Source organism: Peromyscus californicus, unplaced genomic scaffold (genome assembly GCF_007827085.1).
Source record: "Peromyscus californicus insignis strain IS unplaced genomic scaffold, ASM782708v3 Scaffold_4__1_contigs__length_199733344, whole genome shotgun sequence".
NCBI lineage: Eukaryota > Metazoa > Chordata > Mammalia > Rodentia > Cricetidae > Peromyscus > Peromyscus californicus.
The window spans coordinates 82,801,703-82,821,432 of record NW_026294562.1 but is presented as its reverse complement, the minus strand read 5'-3'; the positions used below and the strand labels follow the sequence as shown (position 1 = coordinate 82,821,432).

Sequence of the window (19,730 nt, the reverse complement as noted above, 5' to 3'; positions counted from 1 at the left end):
GTGCAGTGAGTGAGTGAGGAGTAGGAGTGCAGAGTGCAGTGAGTGAGTGAGGAGTGAGGAGTAGGAGTGCAGAGTGCAGTGAGTGAGTGACTGAGGAGTACGAGTGCAGAGTGCAGTGAGTGAGTGACTGAGGAGTAGGAGAGCAGAGTGCAGTGAGTGAGTGAGGAGTAGAAGAGCAGAGTGCAGTGAGTGAGTGACTGAGGAGTAGGAGTGCAGAGTGCAGTGAGTGACTGAGGAGTAGGAGTGCAGAGTGCAGTGAGTGAGTGAGGAGTAGGAGTGCAGAGTGCAGTGAGTGAGTGAGGAGTGAGGAGTAGGAGTGCAGAGTGCAGTGAGTGAGTGACTGAGGAGTACGAGTGCAGAGTGCAGTGAGTGAGTGACTAAGGAGTAGGAGAGCAGAGTGCAGTGAGTGAGTGAGGAGTACGAGTGCAGAGTGCAGTGAGTGAGGAGTAGGAGTGCAGAGTGCAGTGAGTGTGTGAGGAGTAGGAGTGCAGAGTGCAGTGAGTGAGTGAGGAGTAGGAGTGCAGAGTGCAGTGAGTGAGTGAGGAGTAGGAGAGCAGAGTGCAGTGAGTGAGTGAGGCGTTTGTTTTAGCTATTTTCTGTATGAAGGAAGAAGGAAGAGGAGAAACGCCCGAGGGGAAAGGGGCTGGAGTTCAGGAGAGAGGACTGTTTCATATATATGATGTATGCATAGATAACAAGTTATTCATGTATCCATAGACTCTTAATTTTTTTAAATATATCAGTTGGTTTTCATTTGAAAAATAAAGTATAGCTGCCCTGTATCCTTCCCAACTCTAAAATAATATAAGATGAAAGCTAATGTATAGTTTGATTGGTTATTTTGGTCAACACTAGTTAGATTCCTAAACTAGCCCTTAAGATCATGCTGTAGCTCTTTACTTCTGTAAATAAACACAATGCAATGTTTTAAAACCACCCCCTCTTTTTTTTTTTTTTTTAATGTCAGATAGGTAGTATGCCAACATCCTAACAAGGTTTGTGAGAATCACATGTCACTCAATGGCATGAACATCCAATATTTATTCTTATGAACCAAAAAAGCAATCACTTTTAGCATTTTCAAAAGAATAGGGTAAAGTAGCTTGTTTGCCTTCAGTTTATTCTTTAATCTACTAGTTTGATTTCAGAGCTTAAAACATTTGTTCTCTTTGGTACATATATTTCACTGAGGTTTTGGTTTGGTTTGGTTTGGTTTTTGTTTTCCAGACAGGGCTCTTGCTATGTAGCTCTGGCTGTCCTGGAACTTGCTCTGTAGACCAGGCTGGCCTCGAACTCACAGAGATCTGCCTGCTTTTGCATCCCAAGTGCTGGGATTAAAGGTGTGTACTACTATGCCTGGCTTGAGGTTTTTTCGTTTTTGTTTTTGTTTTTAAGTTAACCTCCCCTCCCCCATGCACACACATTTTTTTTTAATATTTGTAGAAACTGGGTCTCATGTAGCCAGCTTGGTCTTAGACTCACTATAACCAAGGATGGATGGCCTTTTTAACAATCTTTTTAACAAACTCTTTTTTTAAAAAAAGTATTTTTAATTATATATATGTGTACATGAGTGCAGGTCCTTGCGAAGACCAGAGGCACTAGATCCCCTTGGGAATGGAGTTAGTGATGGTTGTAAGCCACCCAACATGGGTGCTGGCTCTGAATTTAGGCCCTCTGCAAAAACAATGCATGCTTCTCCTATCCATTGGGCCATCTCTCCAGCCCTGTCATGACCCTTATGGACCAGTAGAATGGGCTCCTTTTAGAATTCCACTCTGGAAAAGATTTGAATGGATTTTGGATCAGAAGACAAGCCCTCCTTGTATGTCAGATCATGCTGGGAAGTTGAGAGGACTATTTCTGATATCCACTTTAACCATTGACAGTCACACTGGTAGTTAGCTTTAAATGAACCAGCTTACACTTAAGATTTAACATTCTTGGTGTGACTCTCTTCCCCGTTATCAGGAATGGCAGGTGCATTGAGGGTTTCCCCCACTGTGCTATTTCTTTTATTTATTTTTTTGCCTCTGGAAGTGGTTGACAATACCTTTGTCCCCTTTTAGCTCAGAGTTAACTAAAGTAGTGTGTTGCTTCTCCGTCATCTCTCACTGTTCTCTCCCCTCCTTCATAAGAACCAGTTGCAGCAAGTCCCCGACCTGACTGACATTGAAGGGGTCATATCCAGTGGCGAAGTGCCGTTCTCAGTGGTCAGTCCCACTGACTGATGCACAGCCTGCTCCTGAACTCAGCTGCTGTTTGTCTGACCTGGTGCTTTTACTGGGTGTTTTTAGAGAATCCATTCGCTTCTGTAATAAAAATGACCATCTTTTGCCCATGTTGATACAGACTACAGGGACAGTAGCCCGATATCTGTTAGCCTGCTTCTCTTTTAGACATCCCAGAATCTCATTAGCTGTGTGCTTTTCTGACAAGCCTTTGTCCTTTTCCCATTCTGCTATAGATTTCTAACTTGTCTGTGTGCCTGAATTTTCAGTCACTTCTTTGGGGCTTGAAGGAGGGCTTTTTAATAAATGTTGATTAAATTTATTGGGTAATGCAGTTGATTTAGACTAATATTCATACTTGCATACACACACAAAAGATTCAGTACATATTTGTCTAGTATCTTTGAAAGTTTTGTTAATCATGGAGAAGTATGATATAGCAATTTTCCTAGGGACACATATTTCTTAGTTACATCATAAAAGGTTTATGTTCTGTGACACTCATTTATAGCAAGAACATGTATGTGGTTAGCTAAGAATGCAAGGGAAAGGCATAGTAAAGCACACTGCAATCCCTGAATTTGGGATCATAGGCAAGGAGGAGCAGTACAAGTTAGAGGCTATCCTGGTCTGCACAGTCCAGGCCAGCTAGGGCTTCAAAGCAAGACGCTGTATTTGCGGGGTGGGGAGATAGATTGTTCATATTTACACTCAAATAGCAACGTCTAGAGGCAGGACTCTTTAAGCCTTTTACACCCATAATCCCATTGTGCCGGGAGCCCACATATATAGATTTATTTGTTATTTTCCTCATTGCTTTAACAATATACCTGATAAAAGCAGCTTAAGAAAGGAAAAGTTTGTTTTGACTTACAGTTTAAGGGTTCAGTCCATCACGGCAGGGAAGGTAGAACAATGAAGCATTCACATTGCCACCGCAGGCCGGAAGCAGAGGGGTGGTTTCTGGTTTTTAGCTCCCCTTCTCTTTATTCAGTCAGGGACCTTTCCCATGGAGTGATGCCACCCACATTTAGGATGATGTCAGTTCTGACGTCAGTTAACACATCTAAAACTCCCTATAGACATGCCCAGAGGTTTATCTTATAGATGATTCTAGACTCTGCCAAGAAGACAATACTGGCACCACAGCAGGCATGTGGAAGAAGTATGCAAATTGAACATTCAATTATAACTAGTCACACTTATTCTAAGATGTGTGGTTTTTTTTTTTTTTTTTTTTTTTTTTGGTTTTTCGAGACAGGGTTTCTCTGTGTAGCTTTGCGCCTGTCCTGGAACTCACTTGGTAGCCCAAGCTGGCCTCGAACTCACAGAGATCCGCCTGGCTCTGCCTCCCGAGTGCTGGGATTAAAGGCGTGCGCCACCACCGCCCGGCGATGTGTGTTATTTTTTAAATTATGTTTATGTGTGTATCTGCGTGTACATGAGTGCAGAGCCCACAACAGCCAGGAAAGGGTGTAGGATCCCCTAAAGCTGGAGTTACAGGCAGTTGTGAGCGCCAGACACGGGTGCTGGGAACTAATCTCAGGCTCTCATACCATTAACCACTGAGCTATCTTTCCAGCCCCAAGAAATTGATTTTTAAAATAACCCGTTAGTGTACTATAATTTTACTGATAACAAAGACAAAAGCAGACTTACATACTGATGAGAAGGACGTTCTTATTTTGCACAGAGAATTCCATCTTGACCGAACATTTGCTGCTGTCAGGCATAGAGCATCCTCCACATTTGCAGTTGCTCAGTATTTTGATGTGATGATTGTCAGTGCTGAGGATGCTACTTCACGTAATACATAGTACAAAATGGCACGAGTAGGTTCTGCCATTTCAGGAGTGGTTGGGGATTCTGTCCTAATCGCAAGCCAAAATTCATTTAATGATTTTTCATTAATGAAAGTAAAGTCAGCAACTCAAAATAGTTTTTAAAATCAAACATTCTGACATAATGTAATCCAAAGATAACTTAATTTGAAAACTGCTGAAGAATGATAACAGGCCAACACTAAAAGTCTTTGTTTTCCCTTATGTCCAGAAATGTCTGTGTACAATAAAAGCACCACAGTTCCCAACGTGGAGGGGTCTCTGAGCTGAGCCGTCTCTGGCAGCGCTCTTCACTCTGCGTGGGAAGACGGCGTTCAGTGCCGAATGCACTGGGCAGCACGGCTGCAAACACCTCTGCTTCCTTGTGTTTGATGTGTGCTCATGGGGTTTTCAGAAACCTTTTACTGTCACCAAAGAATTTAAGGCCCCCCATATTCAGTTACCTACATCGTAAAAGCCGGGATCTGGAGCTTGAACTCAGATTTTGCCTAGGCCATTCCTTAGCATGTGATCGTGGGCAACCTAACTCAGGAACCTCTGTTTGAGGATTACAAATATGCACACATATAAAACCCTATAAGTATCTGTGTTAGCTAAAATTAATGGAACTAACTTAAAGAACTTTTTTTTGGGGGGGGGTTGGTTTTTCGACACAGGGTTTCTCTGTAGCTTTGGTGCCTGTCCTGGAACTCACTCTGTAGACCAGGCTGGCCTCGAACTCACAGAGATCTGCCTGCCTCTGCCTCCTGAGTGCTGGGATTAAAGGTGAGCACTGCCACCGCCCGGCCTTCTTGAAGGTTCTTAGCTGTAGTCTTTTCAGTAGCCGTAAGCAGCTGGCTTAGAGTGGATTATAAATACTGTGTACTTTTACTTTGTCAAAGTGTAAATGTCACCGTACTGACATTTTCTAGCCAACGGAGAACTTATATGAGAATAGAGCCACTGCTTTAGTGAATTAGAAGGGGTACTTTCTGTTTGAATTACGTATGTATTTCATATGTTCAAAAACTTAAAAACTGATACAAAAAGTAAACTCTAATATTGAATACAAATTAAAATCGGGTAACATAAGTATATACCAAATTGATAATATAACTATTAAGAAAAAAAGTTAGCTCATTAACCTTTAAAAAAATTTATTACAGGAGGCAGAGGCAGGCAGTCTCTCAGAGTTTGAGGCCAGCCTGGTCTACATACTGAGTTCCAGGACAGCCAGGGCCACATAGAGAGACCTTGTCTCAAAACAACAGCAAAAAATAGTTAATTACAAGTATTTATTTTATTTGTGTATGGGGACAGTGTGCATGTAGAGATGAGAGCACAGCTTGTGGGAGTCAGTTCTCTCCTAATACCACCATAGGGGTCCTGGGATTGAACTAGGCTGTCTGGCTTGGCAGCAAGAGCCTTTACCTGCTGAGGTGACCTGTGACTTTTGGCGCAGATCTCTGAGTTTGCATTCAGCCTGATCTATAGAGTGAGTTCCAGGATAGCCAGGGCTATGTACAAAGAAACCCTGTACCGCCACCCTCCCAAGAAAAGAATTTCATTCCCTGCAGTCATGCCCACCTTTTAAAACTGCCTTCCCAAATTAAAGAGCCTTTAAGATGTATACTCTAAGTCAGTATTAAGTATACTCTAAGATGACCTGAGAGTAGTTTCCTGAGTTTTAGCTAGTGCACAGATCACTTACTTTTAGACAGATCTGATACCAATAACTAAGGGAATTTTTATGTGATGGAGCTGCATTCTCACAGACACTAATTTATTGACAATTGGGGGTGCTTTGTGATTGTGTGAGACAATGTAGAGACATAGGAAGAGAGTGGGTAAACAGTACAGTTGGTGGATCTATGTTCTTTACGTGAGCTGTGGGAATGTGTAAACTGATTTTGAGATGGTTCACCCATTGAGGAAGGCAAGTAAAATTGTGGTGAAGTCAAGGTGTACTAACCAGTTAGTTGTTAATGAACTCTGTGTCCTGTGGAAGAGGGGATGATTAGGTAAAATATAAATAACTTGGGTAGCCAGGCCGCTGCTGGGGATTGTACTGAGCAAATTGAAGGGAGGAACTGAACTGTTGAAAATTTGGTTGGCTGTTTCTTAAAGTATTTTATGTGATAAGTCTCCAAACAATTTTTAAAATTACATTATTTTGAAAAACGTCTTCTTTAAACAGTAAAATCAAATGGAATTTCATTTTTTTTAAACTACCCCTGAGAAGTCATTGCAGTGTGTGGCTCTAATAAGTAATTCTATGTAATATATCAGAGAAATTGTCATGATGGTCTAGGCCCAAGTATTCCCAAAGGAACAGAGACATACTTCTATACAATTTTAAAAGGAAGTAAGATTGGCAAATATTAATTTGAAAATGTGCTTTTTGTCAGAACTGAATCGATAAAGTAATAGTATACTTCTTTTATTAGGTTGAATTTTTAAGCACTAGATTACTTTTGAATTTTCTGTCCAAAATAGCTCTTTATGGGAAATGTCCCACTTTGTGGATGTCAGTGTTGATGGAACATCTTTGTTGAGGTTTCTAAGATTTTGACTTTGGATAGTCAAGAAAAACCAAACTGTTCTGCCCAGATATTCTCAAGTAATGAACTCCAACTTTGTGACTGATTTTTAGTTGGCCTTTATTTCTTTATGTGTACATGTGTGTATGTGTGTTCCTGTGTGTGCAGGTGTGTTTTTGTACCTGTGCACGTGTGTGGAGACCTAAGGTTGAAGTTGGAAGTCTTCCTCAACCGCTGTCCACCCTATGCAGTGAGTTTCAGCTGAACCCAGAGAGCTCCTACACAGCCAGTCTCGCTAGCCACCTTGCCCCTGGGATCCCGTCTCCACCTTCAGAATGCTGGAATTGCAGGTTGGCCACTCTGGCCACATGACATTTACATGGGTTCTTGGAATCTGAACTCCAGTCCTCAAGCTTGCACAAAAAGTGCTTTAACCACTGAGGCCTCTCCCCAGCCTGGTGGCCTCTATTTCGGTATTAGCATTTTAAGGTAGAGTTGACGACAGAACTAGTTTTTTTCTGAACGGAAACACTTGAGATCCCATTTGAGAAGTGAGAAAGAAAACTGCTAAACACCTACTCCATTGTGCCATCTCAGGAAGACTGACTCTCTAATTAGTTTCCTGTCCTAGTCTTTGCCTTCAGCAACTCTGCCTCAGTGTGAAAATGTCTCTGTTCCTTTGGGAATACTTGCTAGGCTAAGCCAACAGCCCATCTCCAGGGTCTTTATTATGGCTGGTTAACCATAACCCTTGGGCAGGACATCTGAATACAGTTTTCATTTTGAAGTCATCATACCTGCGTGTTTCTAGATTCACAGTGAGTTGTTACTTTCCTAGGTCTTACCATCCAATTCAAGAAATTTATGGTCTCTCACTGAGAAAGCAAAAGTATATATAGGTGATAATCAATAGAAAATTTTACTTTAAATTAAACTATTCAGATTTTCCATTCTTGTTTTCAAGTTTCCAGAATGGAATCATTATACTGAGCATTTATATGCATGTGTGTATACATTCATTCTTCAGTGTCCATGGATGATTGGGTTCAGGAGACACAGCCATGATGCATAAGTCTGTTAAGTAAAACTGCATACTATCTGCTTATAAACCAGACCATCCTTCTGTTTGCTTTTTCGTCTCAGTTATTTATAGTGCTTAATACAGTGGAAATGCTGTGTGAATAGTTGTGCATTGTATTGTTTTAGGGATTATTGCCAAGGAAAAGTAGAAGCCTTTAGTGTCTTCAGTGTAGGTGCATTTTTGTCCCCTGCCCCCCTCTGATATTTTCAGTATGGGGTTGGTTGCATCTAAGGTTGTGGAACATGTGATACTGTACACATTTATATGCAAATGTATGTGTTCATGTGTGTGCAGGTGTGTTTGTGTACTTGTACACGTGTGTGGAGACCTAAGGTTGAAGTTGGAAGTCTTTCTCAATCACTGTCCACCCTATGCAGTGAAGCAGAGTTTCAGCTGAACCCAGAGAGCTCCTATACAGTCTCTCTAGCCATCTTGATCCTGGGATCCCCTGTCTCGACCTTCAGGATGCTGGAATTACATGTTGGCTACTATGGCCACATGACATTTACATGGACTCTTATAAATACTGTACACGTACATATGCAGTACATACAAATGTGCCTTTGTTTTATTGTAACTATTCAGTTGCATACAGTAGAAGTCTCTCTTTTTTTTTTTTTTTTTTTTGGTTTTTCGAGACAGAGTTTCTCTGTGTAGCTTTGCGCCTTTCCTGGAATTCACTTGGTAGCCCAGGCTGGCCTCGAACTCACAGAGATCCACCTGGACTCACAGAGATCCACCTGGAGAAAGAAGTCTTAATGTATGTGTTGTAATCATTACAGAACTTTGAGATTGAGAAAGGATTTTTAACCCCAGAAGCACACAATTAAATACTCTAAAAATCAAAGACTATTTTCCACTTATTTCTAAAACTGCTTTCTTCTATAACTGACAGCATACTGAGTCTGCTTTTGGAATTGTTATATATAATTTACTTAGTGGTATTTCTTTTAATTTTGCTGTTTCAAAAACTTTGCTTTTCAAAAGGCTGTAGATCCCATCGCTCTTGCTCTGCGTTCACCTTCCAGTTAGCTTTCCCTCCCCTGTGAACTTGAGTGAGCACATGTCACCAGAGCATTTCTTCTTCTGCTCTTCTGTAGTGTTCATGCTTTTAAAAGTCACAAAGGCAGATTGTTGAATGCACATTCTTGACATTTTAAATACCTCCTGTTTTGAAAGCTTGCTTTCTCTGAGCTGAGATTTAAGCATGATTCATAAAATGAAAGAGGGTTCCTGCAGTTCTCCCTCCGTCGAGTTGCCGTTTAGTCCTCTGGCCCTGGGTCTCTGGGGAGAAGTCAGCTCACCTTAATGTCATGTGTATTGCTGCTAGTCTGTGGTTTAGAACTCTTCTGTTTTAAACTTGTCCATTAATTTAGACTTCAGAATATGATTTAACCATCAGCTGACCTGGAACTCGACACACTGAAATCTGCTTGAAAGGAAAAATGCTATTGCATTTTCAAAGGCTTCTAGGCAGGTATTTGGTCCTCTGGTGAGGAATTTCTTAATTATCAAATTGCTAAACATCTTCACAAAAACTGATAGTGTAGAAAGATAATTTCCTCAGCTTCCTCCTGCCATAAGCTCATGCTTCTCTATCCTATCCCCAAATTCTGAAATTTTCCTGGCAAAATGCTTTTCAAGTCCATTAAATATGAAGAAAATCTATACAAAGGCCATCATATGTTATTTCAGACTCTGGATGGAATCTGTACTAACTGTCCTGATTCATCGTTGATAAGAATGCCCTGAGCTAGTATTCTCTTGGGTTTAACTTTGCAGACCTTCCCGTAAGTAGATATTTACAACCTGTCATGCATCACTGCAGGAGAAAATTCAAATATGAAGAAATATTTGAAAATCAAAACTCTGTTTTCCTGCTGTCTTTTGGACATGACATAGCCATTGCCCTCATGAACTCACTGCAGCTGTGGTTACCTGCATAAGACCTGCACAAGATCAAGCCAACAAGATCAGTCAGCATTCCAACAAGCAACATCAGTTAGACTCATTGGATCACAAAAAACATGGGGAGGGAGGTTGGTGGGGATGGACATGAAAGTTGGGGAGGGACATATTAGAAGTAGGAGAGTGGGAATGGGGAGGTGGAGATGATCAAAATACATGGTGTGGTGGTTTACATGAAAATGGCCCTCAGAGGCTCATAGGAAGTGGCACTATTGGGAGGTGTGGCCTTGTTGAATTAGGTGTGGCCTTGTGTGTCACTGGCTGTGGGTTTTGAGGTTTCAGATGCTCAAGCCAGGTCCAAAATGCTCTCTTCCTGCTGCCTGCCAGTTCAGATGTAGAACTCTCAGCTTCTTCTCCAGCACTGTGTCTGCCTGTGCACCATCATGCTTCCTGCCATGATGACGGTAGATTAAACCTCTGAACTGTAACCAGCCCCAGTTAAATGCTTTCCTTTATGAGTTGTGGTGGTCATGGTGTCTCTTCACAGCAATAGAAACCCTAACTAAGACACAATGCCAGGAGGTGGTGCGCACACCTTTAATCCCAGCACTTGGGAGGCAGAGGCAGGCGGATCTCTGTGAGTTCAAGGCCAGCCTGGTCTACAGAGTGAGTTCCAGGACATCTAAAACTTACACAGAGAAACCCTGTCTTGAAAAATTAAAAAAAAAAAAAAGACACATTGTATAGATGTTATGAAACTGTCAAAGAATAAATAAAAGTTACTTAAAATCTCTATTTTTCAGTCAATTTAAACGTGGATATGTCTGAAAAAAAAAAAAAACGCTTATCCACATGAGACAGATCATTATTTTTCCATTTCAGAATTTGCTTAGAATGTCTGAACATTAACTACTTCATGTATTTTGTTAGTTAAATTATGTGTCAGTACTTTCCTCTTTACCATTAAATATTTCCAGTATTATGTGACTCTTCTTGGAAGGGGACTTTTTTCTTTTTTAACACTTATTATGAGATGACAAAGGATCACAAAAGAAATGATTAGCTTATCCTAATCTTCAAAAAGTACTTATCATTTACTTTCTGAAGGCCCAGATACAAGAAAATAGGCCCAGGCTAATGAGGATCCAGACAACTAAACAGGTCATTGGAAAGCCACCGAGAAAAGCACTAAGATCTTAGCAATGGCTACAAGACAAGTGATGGTTTTCCCTCCTTTCAACAATTAAATACATATATTTATTTTTTAGATTAAAATAGTTACGGTGTTTCTCACCTTTCCTCCCTGCCACCCCTTTCATATTATCCTCCCTCCCAAATCCATGGCCTCTTTTTAATTGTTGTTATTACTTAAATGTTTTTATTTTTATTTTTTTTATTTTTTTTTTTTTTTTTGGTTTTTTTCGAGACAGGGTTTCTCTGTGTAGCTTTGCGCCTTTTCCTGGAACTCACTTGGTAGCCCAGGCTGGCCTCGAACTCACAGAGATCCGCCTGGCTCTGCCTCCCGAGTGCTGGGATTAAAGGCGTGCGCCACCACCGCCCGGCTTTTTTTTTTTTTTGTTTTGTTTTTTGTTTTTTGTTTTTTGTTTTTTTTTTTGAGACAGTTTTTCTCTGTGTAGCTTTGCGCCTTTCATGGAACTCACTTGGTAGTCCAGGCTGGCCTCGAACTCACAGAGATCCGCCTGGCTCTGCCTCCCGAGTGCTGGGATTAAAGGCGTGCGCCACCACCGCCCGGCCTTAAATGTTTTTAAAGTGATTTTTTTTAATGATTGATTTTATTTTATTATATATGCATTGGTGTTTTGTCTGTGTGTATGTCTGTGTGAGGGTGGCAGACCCCTGGAACCGGAATTATAGGCATTTGTGAGCTCCCATGTGGGTGCTGGGAATTGAACCTGGGTCCTCTGGAAGAGCAGCCACTGCTCTTAACTGCTAAGCCATCTCTCCAGCCCCATGTAAATGGTTTTTTGGTTGTTTGGTTTGGTCTGGTTTTTTTGAGACAGGGTTTATCTGTGTATCCCTGGCTGGCCTCAAACTCAAGGGGAAACAGGGACTGGACCATGAAGAGCATGATTTTATTGTAAGCAGACTTCCTGAGCTACATTCATATGCCATTCAACGCATACATTAAAATGTACACTTTATTATTCTCTAGTTTGTATAGCCACAGCTGTATATCCATCATCAATTTAGATTTAGCCAATTATAGAGCATTTTCATTATTTCAAAAAGAAGCCCTGTGGCCTTTAGTTATCACCCCCACCTACCCCCACTCTAGGAAGCTGTTTAATCTAATCTCTGTCTCTGTTTTCCTACCTGTATAGTTCATGTACATGGAGTCATAATATATGGTCATTTATCACTGGTATTTTGCATAACATTTTCAGGTAGCATCCATATCATAGCATGCATCAAAATTTCTTTCCTTTTTGTTGCTATTCATGAATACATCCTACAGTTTTCTTATTCTAACTGGCACCTTGTTGTTAATGGATATTTGGGTTATTCCACCTTTTGTGGCCATTAGAACGATCCTGTTATGAACATTCATGTCCATATGCATTTTCATATGGACAGAGATTTTTATTTCTCACGCATGTATACCTAGCAGAGATATTGCTGAGTAGTGTGGTAATTCTCTGGCTATTCAAGGAACAGCAGGCCTGTTCCAGTGTGGTTCCAGTCACTCTTATACTTGCCTATGAGTAATGTGTGAAGCTGCCATTTTTTTTTTATTTTCTGCAGTTTGAATATGATATACATATGTATATACTTTGTCCTTCTTATTTCTGTGGGTTTTAAGGGCTTTTAAAGAAGATTGGTTATGTTTTATTTTATTTATTTATTTTTTAAATGCGTCTGTGTTTGTGCTCCTATGCATGTGAGTGGCCAGAAGAGGGTGTCAGAGGCCAGATGAGGACAATAGATCCCTTGGAGCTGCAGTTCCAGGCAGTTGTGAGCTGCCTGACATGATTGCTGGGAACTAAACTGATCTCTGTTAGTTGCTGTGCCATCCCTTTCTCTGCTAGAGGCTTCTTAAGTAAGGCCTGAGCCCTGCTGTTCTCTAAGTTGTAACGTGTAGGAGCCCTATGATGAGACGGAAGGGTTTAGAAGTGTTCTGTGGCCCTGTGATCCTGTCATTAGGTCACAGTCTTAGTAATGCCTGTCTTCTGGGTTGTGGTCCTCACAAGTGTTTCCTGGTCCTTTCCCCTCTGAAACAGGAGACTAGAAGAGTTGGCTCTTCGGTTAAGGTGCCAGTAAAGCACCTTCTTTTTTGAGATGGGTGTCTCATTAGGTTCTGGTAAAAAGATTTCTTTTCAGTCAGATTTCAAAAAACAAAAAACAAAACAAAACAAAAACCAGATATTCTGGGCTTATTTCAGTACAGCTACTTTCCCCTTTCACTGGTTATGTGTATGAGGCAATCTCTTGTTGATCACTGTGAGAATCCAAAAAAGCTCCTAGAGACAAACTCAACAAAGTCAGCTCCTCCCACCCAAGGCTGGGCCCTCTTGGGATTTCCAGCTCTCAGACCTTGACCACAGAGTTTTCAGGAGCCTATCCGGTTACAGCTCCAGCTTTCTTCTCCATAGCCAACTTTTCTTCCCAGTTCTGTTCTGTGAAATAGGCTCCCTACCTCCAAGATTATAGACGTTACCACCACACAGAAATTCTGATGTTTCTGCCTTAAGTAAAGTTACTGCATCTGTCTGTCTGTCTGTCCAGTTTTATAGGTGCTGGTTTGCCCTGTAATCCCAATTCTCTGACGTATCTAAGAACTGTTGACGTTTTGTTTGTTCAGCGCTTTCCTTGTTCTGTGAGTAAGAATTAGCTCCTTCCATGCCTGACTGGAAATGAGAAGTTACTACCTACTTTGTTTAGTTTATACCTACATGGTTTTTCTTGTGATTTTTGAGAGTTACTGTTGTAAAAGCATCAATTTCTTAAATATGGGCATATTAATTGCTTGTATATAGGAATACACTTTGTTTTGTATGTTGATCTTGCTTCCTGTGAGTTTATTACTTCAGATCGTATTTTAAAGGATTTAATTTTCTTTCTTGATTGCTCCAGCTAGAATTTCTAATGCAAACATCCTTGTCTTACTCTTGGTCATAGAAGGAGAATGTTTATTCTCTCTGCGTTAAACATATTAACTGTGGGTTGGTTGGTTGGTTGGTTGGTTTGAGACAAAGTCTTGCCATGAAGCCCAGGTTGGTCTTGAGCTTCTGGTTATTCCCCTGTCTCAATCTTCCAAGTCTCTTTTTTTAAATTTATTTATTTATTTATTTTTGAGACAGGGTTTCTCAGTGTAGTTTTGGTGCCTGTCCTGGATCTCGCTGTGTAGACCAGGCTAGCCTTGAACTCACAGAGATCTGCCTGCCTCTGCCTCCCGAGTGTTGGGATTAAAGGCGTGCGCGTGCGGCCACCACCGCCCGGCGGTTTGGTTTGTTGCTGGTGTTTGTATAATGTTTATTTGATTGAGCAGGTTCATTTCTCTGCCAGACATAGTGGTAACATTTTTATAAAAGGCTATATTCTCAGTACCACTATTGACAGTGAATTTTGTTTACTTACTTTTTGAGATAGGGTATCTAAGTTTCCTGGAACTCACTAAGTAGTACAAGCTGTCACTCATGGTGATCCTCCTGCCTCACCTTCCAAGTGCTAGAATTACAAGCATGGGCTATCATGTCCAGCAGATAACAGTGACTATTCCACAAACCATTCGGAGTCCTCAATTGTATTTGTGCTCATCTCTATTTATTATAAAATTGTACATGGTTTCGTCACCCGTGTCTGCAGGCACAGTAAGGATCAGACATAGTGTTGTGTGTATCCATGGCTTAGTCTTAGTTCTGAACAGAGTTCTGTTGTATAAATATACCAGAGTTTAACCTTTGACCTCTCTGTCTTCCTATTGCATCCCAGCACCCAGAACAGTGCTGGAACATAGAAGGGATCGTGTGTGTGTGTGTGTGTGTGTGTGTGTGTGTGTTTGGCATTCAGTGTACATAAGTGTGTAAATATGAGTAAAATAAAATTAGGAAAGATACCAGGTAAGAAATTATTTTAATAATTTCAGAATTAGGATGTAGTGACCTAGGCAGGAATAATAGCAGCAGGAATGGGAAGAAGGAATAAATAAGGAAAATTACAAACAAAAATGATTTTTAACAAATTAGAGGAGACTGTAAGCAATAAAAGTGGTCCCAGGATTTCCAAACTTGATGGTTAGTGCTGTCATTGCCCTGCCGCAGTGCCTTTATCGCCTTTATAGCTTTTATGGCCAAGACTTAGACGAAAGCCCAGGCAATAAATATTTGAATGAGTGATGAATGAGTTAGTGAATGAAAAAAAATAAAGGAAATCAGGAGGATATATCTTAGATGTTTCGTATTCTTAAAGTCACAATAGGACATGAAACAAATGAGAATAGGGCTCAGATCCTGGAAAGGAGGGCCCAGGCCTTGCAGGAGCTAAAAGTCTTAGAGACAGAACAGCGGCAATGTGCAGGAAAGCACAGCATTAATTTCAGAAAGTAAGCCATCGGTATAAACACTGATGAAAATGACTAGAGAAGATTGAAGGACATGGCAGAAATTGGCAAGAATGAAACAGACAAATGTAGTCAGAGTAACATTACAGAGTATGAATGTGAACAGGGTAGATGAAAGAGAGGCCTTGTGGTAATCTGAGGTAGACATCCTCAAGGGAAGTGTAGCTTGCCTTGCTTTTTGTTGTTGTTGTTTGTGGGGAGAGAGCAATTCTGTTGATGTTTTCAAAATCATCTAAGTATATTAGAGAAAAAGAAGAAAGATTTATTAGTCTATGACAGCTGTGAAATTGTGTACCAGATTAACATGGGCATTTCGTTTAAAATGCAGGTGATTAACGCTCTTATAGAGAACCCCAGTAGATTAGGAGACCCAAAATTGACATTTCTCTAGCAAATGAAAAATAAATACCCAAGGAATTCTGGCACAGTTAAGCACTAAGACTGCCACTAACAGTGACCCAGGGGCTAAGGAGTGAGTGACACACAGAGATGGGTATGAAAGGCATTCATTTGAAAGGTTAAAAGTGTAAGGACTGAGCTTTAGAAGAGGAAGCCATTCTTCATGAAAACAAACTGGGGGAGGTGGTGCCAGGAGTTGTGAGATGAGGCCCTGAATGTCAGAAGTTTCCAGATAAAAAAGGCAGATGAAGGCTCATCATTTGTATGACCTTGATTATTTCTTTATTTTCTTCCTCCCCCTCCCCCCTGCCCCCATTTTTTTTTTTTTTTAACTGAGGACGAGTAATCTTCTCTGGGCAGCACAGAGAATCTGAAGAGCAGGGAAGGTTTGGAGCAACTTCAGTAGACAACGCAAGGGAGCCAATAAAGGATCCTGAGCTTGGGCCAGCAGTGCTGGGGTTCTGTACATGAGCTTCTGGGTGGACCCAGGCAGTAGTTACCTGAGCTTGATAATTCTTCCTGACTCCATTCATCTGACAGTTGCCACCATAGAAACATTTGGTTATGTGTTGATCCAAGACTGAGCAGGGCTCCCTTTTACCACAAGGCAGCTGAGTGTTGTTTATGTTAGGTTGTAGGTGCTTAATGTGAACAAGTCGAGGTGCTTATGTATAATGATTCTTGAATTTATAATCAAGGGACATGTTACAGTATATGGTTAGTTTAGGCTTCAGACATTCTGAAATATCAATCATGTAAAAACTAAAGAGGAAAACAGTTATGTAGAATGCAGCTCTGTAGATGTAACCAACCTCTTATTAAATAAGAAACACAGAACCAATGCAAAAAAGAAAGCCAAGAGATCAGAGCTAAGAGCCTTACCCGTCTGCTGCAGCTAGCCTCTTCAGCCAAGAAAGACTTACTTCCTGAGTGTTTGTCTTTATATAGACTTTCTGTTCTGCCTTCTCATTGGTTGTAAACCCAACCACATGACTGCCTCGTCACTGCCTGTTTGTACAGACCTCCAGATCTTCTATGGTTAGTACTGAGATTAGAGGCATGTGTCTCCAATGCTGGCTGTATCCTTGACCACACAGAGATCTACCTAGCTCTGCCTACCAAGTGCTAGGATTAAAGGCGCGCCACGAACGCCCAGCTCTGCTATGGCTTGCTATTAGCTCTGACCCCCAGGCAACTTTATTTATTAACATACAAATAAAATCACATTTCAGTACAAATAAAATATCACCATACAGTTCACTGAAGGATGAAGGATCGGATGGCTCCTGCCCCTCCAGATTAGGTGCCAGAAATATTTGGTTTGTCTTGTTGGTACAACTTATCAGTATTAACAATAACTAGTTTTTAAACTGTATCTGTGTGCCAGCCATTGTTCTTAGCTTTTTTACAAAGTAAATTTATTGAAAGTCCTCCAACAACCCATAAAGTGGTTGTTGCCATTTTATAGATGAAAAAAAAAATAAGAAAAAAAGGGTAAGTAATTTGCCCAGAGTTATAGAGTGGATAACTAACAGGGAGTCCAAGGTCTGCTTACTATCCTGTGCTGCCTTTTACTGGTCCTTGTGTTAATGATAACTTTGAAACAGCTTAGCAAGCTGTTCTACATTATCTGACAAGTTTGTGTATAACAGCAAACATATAACCAAATAAAAGGAAAAAGTCCATTCTGGGATGATTGTAGTTAATTCATAGTGTGACATTTAGGTATTTTAGAAAACGTACTTTCGAATGCTGCTTCAAAAGAGAGGGAAAAGCATAAGAAAGGTAGTATTATGGGGTGTTGAGGAGATAGCTCCATCAGTTAGGTGCCTGCTGCACAAACCTAAGGACCTGAGCTTAGATCTCCAACACCCACATGTTATTGTGCTATATGTCTAACCCTTGTGCTGGAGGCCATGGAGACAGGGGGATGCCTGAAACTCACTGGTCAGCCAGCCTAGCCAAATCTATGAGCTGCAGGTCCAATGATAGACCCTGTCTCAGAAAGTAAAGTGGAGAGCAACAAAGAAGGCACTCAGCATTCATCTCTGTCCTCCACATACATACACCCACACAAACATGGATATACTTGTATTGGTCAAGGCTCTCTAGAGTCACAGAACTCACAGAATCAGTCTCAATCTCTCTCTCTCTCTCTCTCTCTCTCTCTCTCTCTCTCTCTCTCTCTCTCTCTCTCTCTGGATTCCTGGGCCACACAGGGTTTGAACTTCGCTGTAAAGTGATGTTACTGTGTCATGGCTGCTGCTTTTCCTGTCACTGTGACAAACTATTCTGAGAGAAGCAGCGGAAGGAAGGAAGGGCTTATTTTGGCTCATAGTTGGAGATTCCAGCCCATCATGGTGGGGAAGTCCTGATGGCAGGAGCGTGAGGCAGCTGGTCACATCGCGTCTGCAGTCAGGAAGCACAGAGAGAGAGAAAGAGAGAGAGAGAGAGAGAGAGAGAGAGAGAGAGAGAGAGAGAGATGAACTCTGGTGCTCAGCTCCCTTTCTTATACAGTCCAGAATCCCAGCCCATGAAATGGTACCAACATATTCATCATACGCTAATGTAAATAATCCCTCCCAGGTGTGCCTGGAAGCTTATCTCTTAGGTGATTCTAGATCCTGCCACGTTGACAATCAATATTGACTATCACATAGTTATTTTTATAATTTATTCCTCTTACTCCATAGCCACATTTGCCTACTGGATTTTTTTTTTCCAGTATAGATCTGGTTCCCAGAGGAATCATGTATAGCAGTGGTTCTCAACATGTGGATCGCAACTCCCTTGACAAACCTCTAGCTCCAAAAATATTTATATTACGATTCATAGCAGTAGCAAAATTACAGTTAGAAAGTAGCAATGAAATAATTTTATGGTTGGGGATCACCACAACATGAGGAACTGTTTTAAAGGGTCACAGCATTAGGAAGGTTGAGAACCACTAATGTACAGAATAAAAGTCTTTTGGGATAAACCAGGGATCAGTAGGAAGTCATTCTGATCACTTTGATTAGAAGCTTCAGAAGACTTATTCAAGAACATTTTGAGTGAAAAGTTTAAACAGTCATATGATCACCATGAAAAGCAGGCAGCTGAGGCATGTGTTTGTTAAGCTCAAATGCCTATAAGGCATCTAAGTAGCAGTATTAACTAAGCAGTAAGGAAGAGGAATCTGGACCTTAAAACTGGGATCTTAACCAGAAGTAAATTTGGGACCATTGGCGTCTATGTGATGCTGAAACTAGTGAACTTAGAAAGAACATGAGGTCTGCTTAGTCATTTAGGAACAGATGCCAAGAACTCATGATGCTCTGGAGGGTTTTTATCGTTAAAACTTTGCCCAGGCATAGCAGTGCACACTTTAATTCCAGCACTCAGGAGGCAGAGGCAGGCCAATCTCTCTGAGTTCAAGGCCAGCCTGGTCTTCAGAGTGAGTTCTAGGACAGCCAGGGTTACATAGTGAGACCTTGTCTCAAAGAAAAAAAAAAAAAACCACTTTAATTTTATAAGAATTGTAGTTCATAATAGCTGTGATTGTTGTTTGGAAACTGTCTGTTTTCAAGTGTATGTGTTAGGAATTGAGAAGAATAAACATGAAGAAGTATTCTTGCCATGTTTTTAAACCTATAAATGACTGAGATGATGAGATGTTTTTAGCTGTTTGTGCAGACACATAAGGAAGGTCTTTCTCATCAGCCATTGAGAATCTCTTATAGATAGCGTTAGAGGTCATCAGTGTTTATTACTCTGCTGTCCTGTCTGATGTCATCTCTGATTGCCCTGTCTCAGTCCCCTTTTGCTACTAAGTAGCCACAGAGGAGAAATAAGATGTGGACAGTTGAGGCAGGTATAGCTCAACAGTAGAGCCTTCCTAGCATGCTTAAGGCCTTCCTTGAGTTCAGTCCCCAGCACTGGCGAGAGTAGGGGTCAAGAAAGGAGGGCAATAGAGAATTGACCAATTTAAAACATTTCATCCTTCAAAAACATTGTTAAGAACATTTAAATTCAAACATAAGTGGTGGGTATTTGTAAGCCACATGCTAGGCAATGAACAACTTATTCAGAATATATAAATAACTCTTAGATTCAACAGTACACTTTGATTTTTTTTAAATAAAAGATTTGAGCAGACCAAAGGCATGTGCACCCAGCCTGAAATTGTGCATT

General features: G+C 40.9%; 1 protein-coding gene and 1 non-coding gene across 17 annotated transcripts in view; one reads left to right on the top strand and one right to left on the bottom strand.

Annotated features, from left to right (window-relative positions):
- The window catches only part of Mosmo (modulator of smoothened), a 137,383-nt gene that overhangs the window by 14,485 nt on the left and 103,168 nt on the right, over positions 1-19,730 (top strand). The gene's annotated exons all lie outside the window — the stretch shown is intronic.
- Positions 962-1,065, bottom strand: LOC128095858 (small nucleolar RNA U13). The gene has a single exon (XR_008213453.1). It is a non-coding gene; the product is annotated as a small nucleolar RNA U13 (small nucleolar RNA).